A 10,437-nucleotide genomic window follows, 5' to 3' on the forward strand; every position below is an offset into this window, starting at 1 on the left:
AGAGAGACCACGTCAAGCGTGACCCATCTGTATTCTTTCTTCCAGACCAGGTCCTGTACATCGACCATGAGATCCGTGGAATCCTTTATAAAGGATGGCAAAGAAAAAACAAGAGGTTTTAGATAAGAATCCACAAAGCGTGATAAACCATCTCCCAAAGATCCTATACCCGCCACTATTGGACGCCCAGGCGGGTTGACCAGGGTCTTATGGATCTTTGGGAGATGGTGAAACACTGGAATCACGGGATGTGGGTTATTTAGAAATTCAATTTCATGTTTGTTTAGAGTACATAGAATTTTTCCAAATTCAATAAGTTCCTCATACTGTAACATAAATTCTGATGTGGGATCTTTTTTCAATAAAGTGTAATTTTGTGGATTCCCCAACTGTCTCAATGCCTCTTCTCTGTATTGAGTAGTTGATAATACAACAAGGGCCCCCCCTTTATCAGCATTTCTAAACATGATGTCTAAAACCATAGCATCACATCTTGCACCTAGCCATTTTCAGTCAGAGTCTGTCAGAGTTAAAGGGATCCCTAAGGGCTTCTTTGCATGTGGAAATTGTTCTATGTGTAAGTATGCTCATAGTACTAAATATGTTGAGTCCAATGGAAAAAAACATTACATAAAGGAGTTTCTTAATTGTAATACGGCTTTCACCATATATCTTTTAAGATGCGGCTGTAATAAAATGTACGTAGGACGCACAATTAGATCAGTTAAAACTCGCATTGCAGAGCATGTAAGACTTATTAAAAGAAAGGACACTATACACCCTGTCCCTAGACATTTTTCTAGATGCCCTGAAGGAGGTATAAATAATTTTTCATTCACTGCAATTGAGCATATACCATGTCATGCTAGGGGAGGATACAGGGAAGGTGTCTTGAACAAACAGGAAATGTATTGGGTGTACACCTTGAACACACTCCATCCGGCCGGAATCAACCAAGACTGGGAGCTTAAGCACTTCTTGGTGGGATAATGGCCCTTTGTGGAGGGGTGTTCAAGGTGTGCTACATTGTGTTGAAATATACCCTAATATCGTACTAATATATATTGTGTTATATATATAATGATAAATTACCCACTTTGCATATAGAGATGTTCTGACAAATACATAAATTATCTGTGTTCAGAGAATATATTTCATTATCTTTATGAAGGTTATGACTATATCCACCTTTCAACCAGAGTAAATGAATAGTTAATGTAATATCAATTGATAGATTAATTGAATACCAGCAGTTGTAGTACACTCATTTCTATGTTTTTAACCTTATACAGCATTAGGCTGTTTTTATTTATTTTGTTCATATATGTATGCATTTTTGTATTTTTGTATTTGTGCATGTCCCCCCATGTCGTGGGTTTGGCAATGAGAGCAATCACTAGATTATAGCCTATTCCTGATTGATCAGGTGCAGGTTGAATTGACCTTTATTTTGATTGGTTGTTGATCTAACTCACCCCCTATATGAACAGGGACATGTTTGTATGAACGGCACTCTTTGAAAAAGTCCGGGATAGGACGAAACGCGTCAGAGTGATCATGCTGTACTGTGCTGGTTACTAATAAAGTTTTTTATACCATACGCTGGCTGAGTGAAGGTGCTGTGAACCTCGGGAGCATTCTTTCTCTTCTACTTGTGACGTCACATCCGGTTGGAGCACGCAGACGCCATCCACAGCGGGATCCCTCCATTGCAGAGTCTCTGGATCAAGCTGTGAGCTGCAAACAGGGACGGCTTTTCCTAGGGACCTCCACGCGGTACACAGGGGAGACAGGTGAGGTTTATGGTAGCCGGGCTGTGATTTACTAGGGGGCGCCCCCCGGGAGGTGTCCCCGTGTACCTCTACCGGTGTTCCAATACCCCCTCCCCATGTTAGTATCGGAGGTACCCTACATTCATATTTATACCTATATTACTAATTAATGGGCGTCCAACCTTCTGTCTTCAAACGCACTCCATAGTGCCTGGTTAGTGGCCTCGATATTTGGGGGTCATACCCTAGTTTTTTCTACTGTGCAAATATTATCTGATGGCCCACCAGGATCACTGTTATTATGGACATTGCATCTACTATAGTGGTATAAGGACTTTAAGCAATAATTAAGGACCAGTGAGGTCGTGGAGTGTGCTGATTCAAGAGCCAGCCAGCGTATGTTTTTTTTATATCATATTTTTTCTAGATTTGGAATAATAAATTTTTTATTGTTTTGCTATTTTTCTACTGTTTTACCTCGGTCTGAGGATATACAATATTGAAATGGAAGAAGTGGATATTGAACTAGAAACTATCAGTGTGGACACATTTGTCAATGCTTGTGGGGACAATACCAAAAGATCTAAAAAAGCTGCTCATTTGTTTGATGAAAGCACGGAGGTTATTTGTGAGGAGCCTTCAGACCTCACACATTATTTTGTTAAATTGGAGAGACTCTTGGTGTCCAATATACGCCTATGGTGGGATATCACCTCACTAAATAATTACATCAGGTGTAAAAGAATTCCAAGGGGATTGCGCATCAAAAAAACACCAACTTTTGGTTTTAATAACATGCAGTTCGAACAAGAATGGACGGACACTTTAAACCAATGTTCTAACAAATTGATGCAACTAATAATTGAGCAGAAAACTAAAGAAAAAGAGGAATTAATGCTTGAAATCAACCTCCTTAGGAATAATTTGAAACCATTTTCCAAAATGGACCAGTTTATTAATAATGATAAGACATTGCTGACTAATATTGAGAGTATAGAGGATTCTATTAGTGAAAAAAAACACAGCAAATTTGAAAGAGACCGTGCAGACTACTTCAAAGGCCAAGTATATTGTTGGCAGAAACCCCAGACTAGAGAGAATACGGGACCTAATATCCCACGAGGACCTAAGACCCAACAAAAAGGGTGGTCTAATAACAAATTGAATAAATCTATTCTTAAAGAGAGAGCTACTGATTTGTCAGGTGCAGAGTCTGATTATTCTGAAGGCGATTATAGATCACGTTCTGTATCCTTTGAAGGTTCTACCGAAAGTATACGGGATAACCAGGGGAGGTCTAGGAGTGACAGTAGGTCCTCCATTACATCTACAGGAGCCAGAGCAAAGACACAAGAACAGGCACCCCCCTCTTCTTCTTCTTTTTTATCAGCAGGAACAAGATCGCGCCACGAACCAGACGATCGCAGCGGAAACACAGACACACGCGGGCGAACGAAAAGGAAAAAGTATATGTAGACGAATCTACCAGTAATGTCATTAATCTCTCCGGAATTGAATTGTCTCATTCACAGCTGACACTACTTAACAAAGGATTGGGCTTTGCTCCGGTACAGGACTTCCATCTTTTCCAGACGGTTATTGATTTGCAACGTTTCACACGTAAATTGTCTCTTAAAAAGTTCTTTTCATCTAGAAGTCAATTTCAATCTGTAGACATGTCGGATGTCCCAGATCTCTGTGACACAAACCCCTCTGGTGGTGTTAATAATATTGACAATGTTGTTATGTCAGATGTTACTTTAGATGTTGTGCCTAATGTCTCACTTCATACATTTCAGGAAACCTGCGTGTTGTCTGACTTGGATGCACTACTTGAGCAGCAAGGTGAAGAAATCAACTCTTTCTCCCAACCTTTCTTCAGTACCCAATCATCTGGTTTAAAAAAGAAGTCTATCTTCTGCCCAAATAACAGTAGGGGACCGTTCATCACGGCATTTGAAAGGTTGGTAGAAAGAGACCTGAAAATATTAGCTAAGGGCTTTTCTTACTCATCTCTACATGCCAACAATCTGACATACACAGAGGTCCAAGAGTTGAATGTCTTGAAAAGTAATAACGACATCATGTTTAGAAATGCTGATAAAGGGGGGGCCCTTGTTGTATTATCAACTACTCAATACAGAGAAGAGGCATTGAGACAGTTGGGGAATCCACAAAATTACACTTTATTGAAAAAAGATCCCACATCAGAATTTATGTTACAGTATGAGGAACTTATTGAATTTGGAAAAATTCTATGTACTCTAAACAAACATGAAATTGAATTTCTAAATAACCCACATCCCGTGATTCCAGTGTTTCACCATCTCCCAAAGATCCATAAGACCCTGGTCAACCCGCCTGGGCGTCCAATAGTGGCGGGTATAGGATCTTTGGGAGATGGTTTATCACGCTTTGTGGATTCTTATCTAAAACCTCTTGTTTTTTCTTTGCCATCCTTTATAAAGGATTCCACGGATCTCATGGTCGATGTACAGGACCTGGTCTGGAAGAAAGAATACAGATGGGTCACGCTTGACGTGGTCTCTCTTTATTCAATTATTCATCACGATCACGGGTTATCAGCTATTGCACATTTTCTTCAATTATCACAATTATCCACGTCACTTTGCACTTTTCTTTTAGAATCTATAAAATTTTTATTAACTCACAATTATTTCATGTTTGATTCACGTTTTTATTTACAGTTGTTAGGCACTGCAATGGGCACGAGTTTCGCACCTTCATATGCGAATCTATTTATGGGTTTATGGGAAGCACAACATATCTATCACAGTAGTAATATTTATCGTTCACAAATCATTTATTTCAAACGATTCATCGACGATCTCATTATAATATGGGACGGCGATGAATCATCACTTTATTCATTTATCAATATACTTAATACTAATGATAAAAATATTAAATTTACTTATGAGCATAACATTAGTTGTATTAACTATCTAGACCTGCTCCTGTACATCGACCATGACCAAAAAATCCAAATTGACATTTTTCGTAAACCCAATTCTAGAAATAATTTGTTATCAGCTAAAAGCTGTCACCCACAGTCTTTACTCAAAGGCATTCCTAAGGCTCAGTTTATACGGTTAAGACGTATATGCTCGAATGATGATAACTTCTATTCACAATCAGAAGTATTGTTCGAAAGATTCCAGGCCAGAGGCTATGGCATCAGGGACATCCAAGCGGCATTTGATCACGCTAGGACATTAGATCGTTCTGTACTTCTAGAAAAGAACAAGAAAAAACAACATTTTGGGAATATATCAAAAACAGTCCCAAAGCTAGGGGACGTAAGCCCTTATTTTGTTACCACTTATAACCGACAGTCCAAACAAATATGTGATATTATACACAAACATTGGCACACGCTGTCATTGGACAGGGATATTGTAGAATATATAAAAAATGGGCCAAGATTCACATTCCGGAAAGCTAAAACCATAGCATCACATCTTGCACCTAGCCATTTTCAGTCAGAGTCTGTCAGAGTTAAAGGGATCCCTAAGGGCTTCTTTGCATGTGGAAATTGTTCTATGTGTAAGTATGCTCATAGTACTAAATATGTTGAGTCCAATGGAAAAAAACATTACATAAAGGAGTTTCTTAATTGTAATACGGCTTTCACCATATATCTTTTAAGATGCGGCTGTAATAAAATGTACGTAGGACGCACAATTAGATCAGTTAAAACTCGCATTGCAGAGCATGTAAGACTTATTAAAAGAAAGGACACTATACACCCTGTCCCTAGACATTTTTCTAGATGCCCTGAAGGAGGTATAAATAATTTTTCATTCACTGCAATTGAGCATATACCATGTCATGCTAGGGGAGGATACAGGGAAGGTGTCTTGAACAAACAGGAAATGTATTGGGTGTACACCTTGAACACACTCCATCCGGCCGGAATCAACCAAGACTGGGAGCTTAAGCACTTCTTGGTGGGATAATGGCCCTTTGTGGAGGGGTGTTCAAGGTGTGCTACATTGTGTTGAAATATACCCTAATATCGTACTAATATATATTGTGTTATATATATAATGATAAATTACCCACTTTGCATATAGAGATGTTCTGACAAATACATAAATTATCTGTGTTCAGAGAATATATTTCATTATCTTTATGAAGGTTATGACTATATCCACCTTTCAACCAGAGTAAATGAATAGTTAATGTAATATCAATTGATAGATTAATTGAATACCAGCAGTTGTAGTACACTCATTTCTATGTTTTTAACCTTATACAGCATTAGGCTGTTTTTATTTATTTTGTTCATATATGTATGCATTTTTGTATTTTTGTATTTGTGCATGTCCCCCCATGTCGTGGGTTTGGCAATGAGAGCAATCACTAGATTATAGCCTATTCCTGATTGATCAGGTGCAGGTTGAATTGACCTTTATTTTGATTGGTTGTTGATCTAACTCACCCCCTATATGAACAGGGACATGTTTGTATGAACGGCACTCTTTGAAAAAGTCCGGGATAGGACGAAACGCGTCAGAGTGATCATGCTGTACTGTGCTGGTTACTAATAAAGTTTTTTATACCATACGCTGGCTGAGTGAAGGTGCTGTGAACCTCGGGAGCATTCTTTCTCTTCTACTTATTCTGCTGACCTCCCTGGGTCTCAACCTTTGGCTTTGGACTTCGATTACGCTGCTCTCTGGAACCCCTTGGATTTCGCTTTGGACATTACTACCCTGCAGACTTCTATATCCCCTGGACATGGCTTACGGACACTCTACTACGCTGCTCTCTCCACTCCACGACCCAGGCTTACGGACACTCTACTTCGCTGCTCTCTCCATCCCATGACCATTGGCTTAAGGACTTTACCTTTCTACGCTGGAGTTGTCAAGTACGGTACTGTTGCAGGGTACATGCAACTACACACGTGGGGTCTCTTGACAAGGCTTATTTATTTAGCCATAAAAAAACATACAGCACACAAAACAAAATAGCTTCTCTTCAGCAGACAAAACAAAATAGCTTATCTTCAGCATGGCAAACAAAACAGGTTCTCTTCAGCATGGCAAACAAAGCAGTTTCTCTTCAGCATGCAGGACACAACAGTTCATAAAACATATACTTTGCAAACAGACCTTATATCAGTAATCTCTTCAGTCACTCACTCCTGTCTCCTGACCAGCTAATCTGCATTTGTGCACATCCTGGGGTTTTTAACACACCTTGATTAGGCAGCTGGGATCCAACTAATTGCCATGAGCTTCCCAGCTGAAGTTAACCTCATCACTGCTGCACTGCAGACTAAACATTCTAAAGCTTGCCGGGTGTATTGCGGGCTAACCGCTGGACTTTTCTCCGTTTAAAATGGAGTTTCCCATGCGGCGGCCGCTTCGATAGATAAGCGCTAATGGCGCTTATTATTGAAAGCGCCCGAGGCGTGGAAAAACCGTCCGAAAACGGCCGAAGATAGCCGCGCGCTGTCCGCAGCTATTTTTAACCCGCGGCTGCAGCCGCATTAGCTTGAAGCTGGCCGGGACAGTAGCTGGTGGCTTTTATTTACCCTGTCACAGGTACCCTTTCTATTTTTGTTACCTGGACCACCTACGCTACTTCCACACTCCGGCCGTGCCCCCGTTTACTGCTAGGTGTGTGGTATTACTCCTTTCCACCTCAGTCCCGGGGTCTCGTCTGGCTTGTGAGCAGGCCGAGCGTTACACCTTCTCCAAGTCACTCGGTATCTCGCTCTCCTTCTCCTCCGGCTAACACCCTCAAACGAACGGGCAGACCGAGAGGGTGAACCAGTATATGGAGCAGTACTTGAGATGTTTGTGTCTGAAACTCTTGACGACTGGACTGACTTACTACCCTGGGCCGAGTTCGCAATCAATTAACACAAGAATCCCCATTTTTCGCGAATTATGGCTTCCATCCCGCTCACCTTCCCATCTCCAGCATTTCCTCAGGGGTACCAGCAGCCGACGCTCGGGTGTCCATCCTACAAGAGTCCTGGAAGAGAATTCAGACAGCACTCACTGGTGCTTCCCAGAGATACAAATGCCAAGCCGACCGGCATCGTCAGGAGGCACCTGAATACAAGCCTGGGGATAGGGTGTGCTCTCTACCAAGAACATCTGAAATTGGCACCTAGATTCCTGGGACCCTTCGAAATTCTCGAATGGATAAACCCAGTCACGTACCGTCTACATGAAAGGGAAGGGGAGGGTTAATTCCCACTTGTGATGCTAACCAGGAGTAGGCAATGTTTGATCATGACAACTTCCTCCTACCATGAAGATACCCACAGCATTTCATGCCTCCCTACTGAAACCCTACATTCGGAGTAACCGCTTCCTGGTTGTCAACCACAACCCCAAATCTATCGTCATACAGGGACAGCCAGAGTTTGAGGTTCAAGCCATCCTGGACTCCCGGATCTCAAGGGGGCGACTACAGTTTGTGGTACAATGGAAGGGGTACGGGCAAGAGGAACATTCCTGGATACCCTTAGATCAAATCCACACCCCGACATTGCTCTGACGCTTCCATCTCAACTTCCCACACAAGCCTTGGGTGGATCGTCCTGAGGCCGACCCTTGAGGGGGGGTACTGTAAGGAGGCAGGGGACTCGCTGCCCTCGGCGCACCCTCCCCTTACCTCCTCAGCCTGGCGCTGGTCCCTCTCTCCGGTCTCCATGGCGTCGGCTGCAGCGTGTCTGCACACCACCCCCTTGCTCCCCCGCGGCTCTCTCTCATGCCGCCGTCACGCTCTCTGAGAGCACGCTCCATCAGCTTACAGAGTGTGTGCCTCACAAGTTAATTTATTCACTCCGCTCTACGCCCCGCCCACCGGCCGATCCAGGACCCAGGCACTAATTCCCCACGGCTCCAGCTGCAGCTGCTGTCCTATCACAGGAGGCTCCATGGCTCACCTCTGCCCTGCTCCCTCCTCTGATTGGTCTTCCTCGCTTTATTACTCCTGTGATTCTGTGCAACCTCACTCTGCATAGTTTCGTTTGCCTTGTGCTGTTGGATACTGTGCCTAGCTCCCTCTCACGTTTCAGATCTTGTTACCGAATCGGCTTGTCTTCCTACCCTCTCTGGCTCTATGACCCCGGCTTCCATGCAACCTCGCTTACCTCTCGGACCCCTCGAACTCAGCTCACGGACACCTACGATTCAGATATCTTTTACCCACGCCCTTGACTCCGGACTTCACTACGGTACCGTCTCTATGCCCGGATTTGGCAAGTACTACGACTAGCTCCTTGTACCCCTGCTCTTGGCCACACTACCAAATCCACACTCCGGGCACGCTCTCACTACTGCGGGTGCGTGGTTACTCACTCTCCACATCAGTACTGGGGGTTAGTCTGGTCTGCGGGCAGCACAGCGTGACATTATGCAGAGCCCAACCGATGCAGCCCCCCCCTCGACATAAATCAAATCTTAACGGCCCTGGCACAACACTGACAGACTCTCTGAGATCAAGTAGCCACCCTCATGCAACAACTTTCCAGTCATACCCTCCAGGAAAATCCCCCCAGAGTACCCCACGCCTTTCCTTGCCCATCTGTGACGGGGCTACCACCTCAGAACCTAAGATCCCTGCACCTAAATCATATTCCGGAGATCCACATGCCTGTCGAGGTTTCCTAACCCAGTGTGAAATCCAATTCGAGCTGACCCATAGCCAATTCACTTCTGACCACTCCAAGGTGGGCTATATTTTCTCTCTCCTGACAGGAAGCGCCTTGGCCTGGGCCTCTCCCATCTGGGACGTACGGCCGGAACTCACCAGGGATTACCCCCGCTTCAAAAGGGAATTCCAACAGGTGCTCGACACCCCGTCCCGCTCGGATACGGTGGCCTCTTCATTGATGTACCTTACCCAGGGGCATAGGTCTGTAGCGAAATACGCCTTAGAGTTCCGGACCATCGCGGCGGAGATTCGGTGGAACGAGGAGGCTCTGGTATCTATAGTCTCTGTCCCCATAGGATCCCTTGCCATGTTTCTCATATGGTCCATGCATATTTAGTTTATAATTTGTAATCTGGTTTGTGATTCAACTATTGACATTTCAGTGTCAAAATACATACTGTAGGTCTAAGCTTCAGATTCAGACCTATAGCTATGTAACTATTTAATCACATAGGAAACATCAGCATTATCACCTAGAATGACCATTCCCATCACTGTAATGATAGTGTAAACCTGCTTCAATTGTTGTAGAGATTAACTTTGTGCCTAGATACTTACATATTGTAGGACCTTGGGTTCTGTCCAACCTGCTTTTACGATAGAAGATTGTACAGACTTATCCACAACAAGGTAAAATAAAACAACTGTCGCATTCCCCCTGGGTATAACATTCTCTTCTTATACAGTGCAATTATTTTTACTCTCATCCTCTATATCTCCCTCTTTTACCTTGTCAGTGACTTTCTTCTAATCTGTTCCTTTTTTTCCCCCTCATCAATTTCTCTCTGAGAGTCAGAGGTTCAGCTCAATTTCGGCTTTATCGGTCTATGGACTCTTAAGATGATATGCAAATGATTCATAAATCTTTATTACTGACAGGTTTAACAGTATGTGAAAATAAGTAAGCATCAGCTCTGTTATTACATTTGATTTAGTAGTCAAGGTTAAAAAAAGGGATGTA

The sequence above is a fragment of the Ascaphus truei genome, chromosome 4 (assembly GCF_040206685.1).
Source record: "Ascaphus truei isolate aAscTru1 chromosome 4, aAscTru1.hap1, whole genome shotgun sequence".
Lineage (NCBI taxonomy): Eukaryota > Metazoa > Chordata > Amphibia > Anura > Ascaphidae > Ascaphus > Ascaphus truei.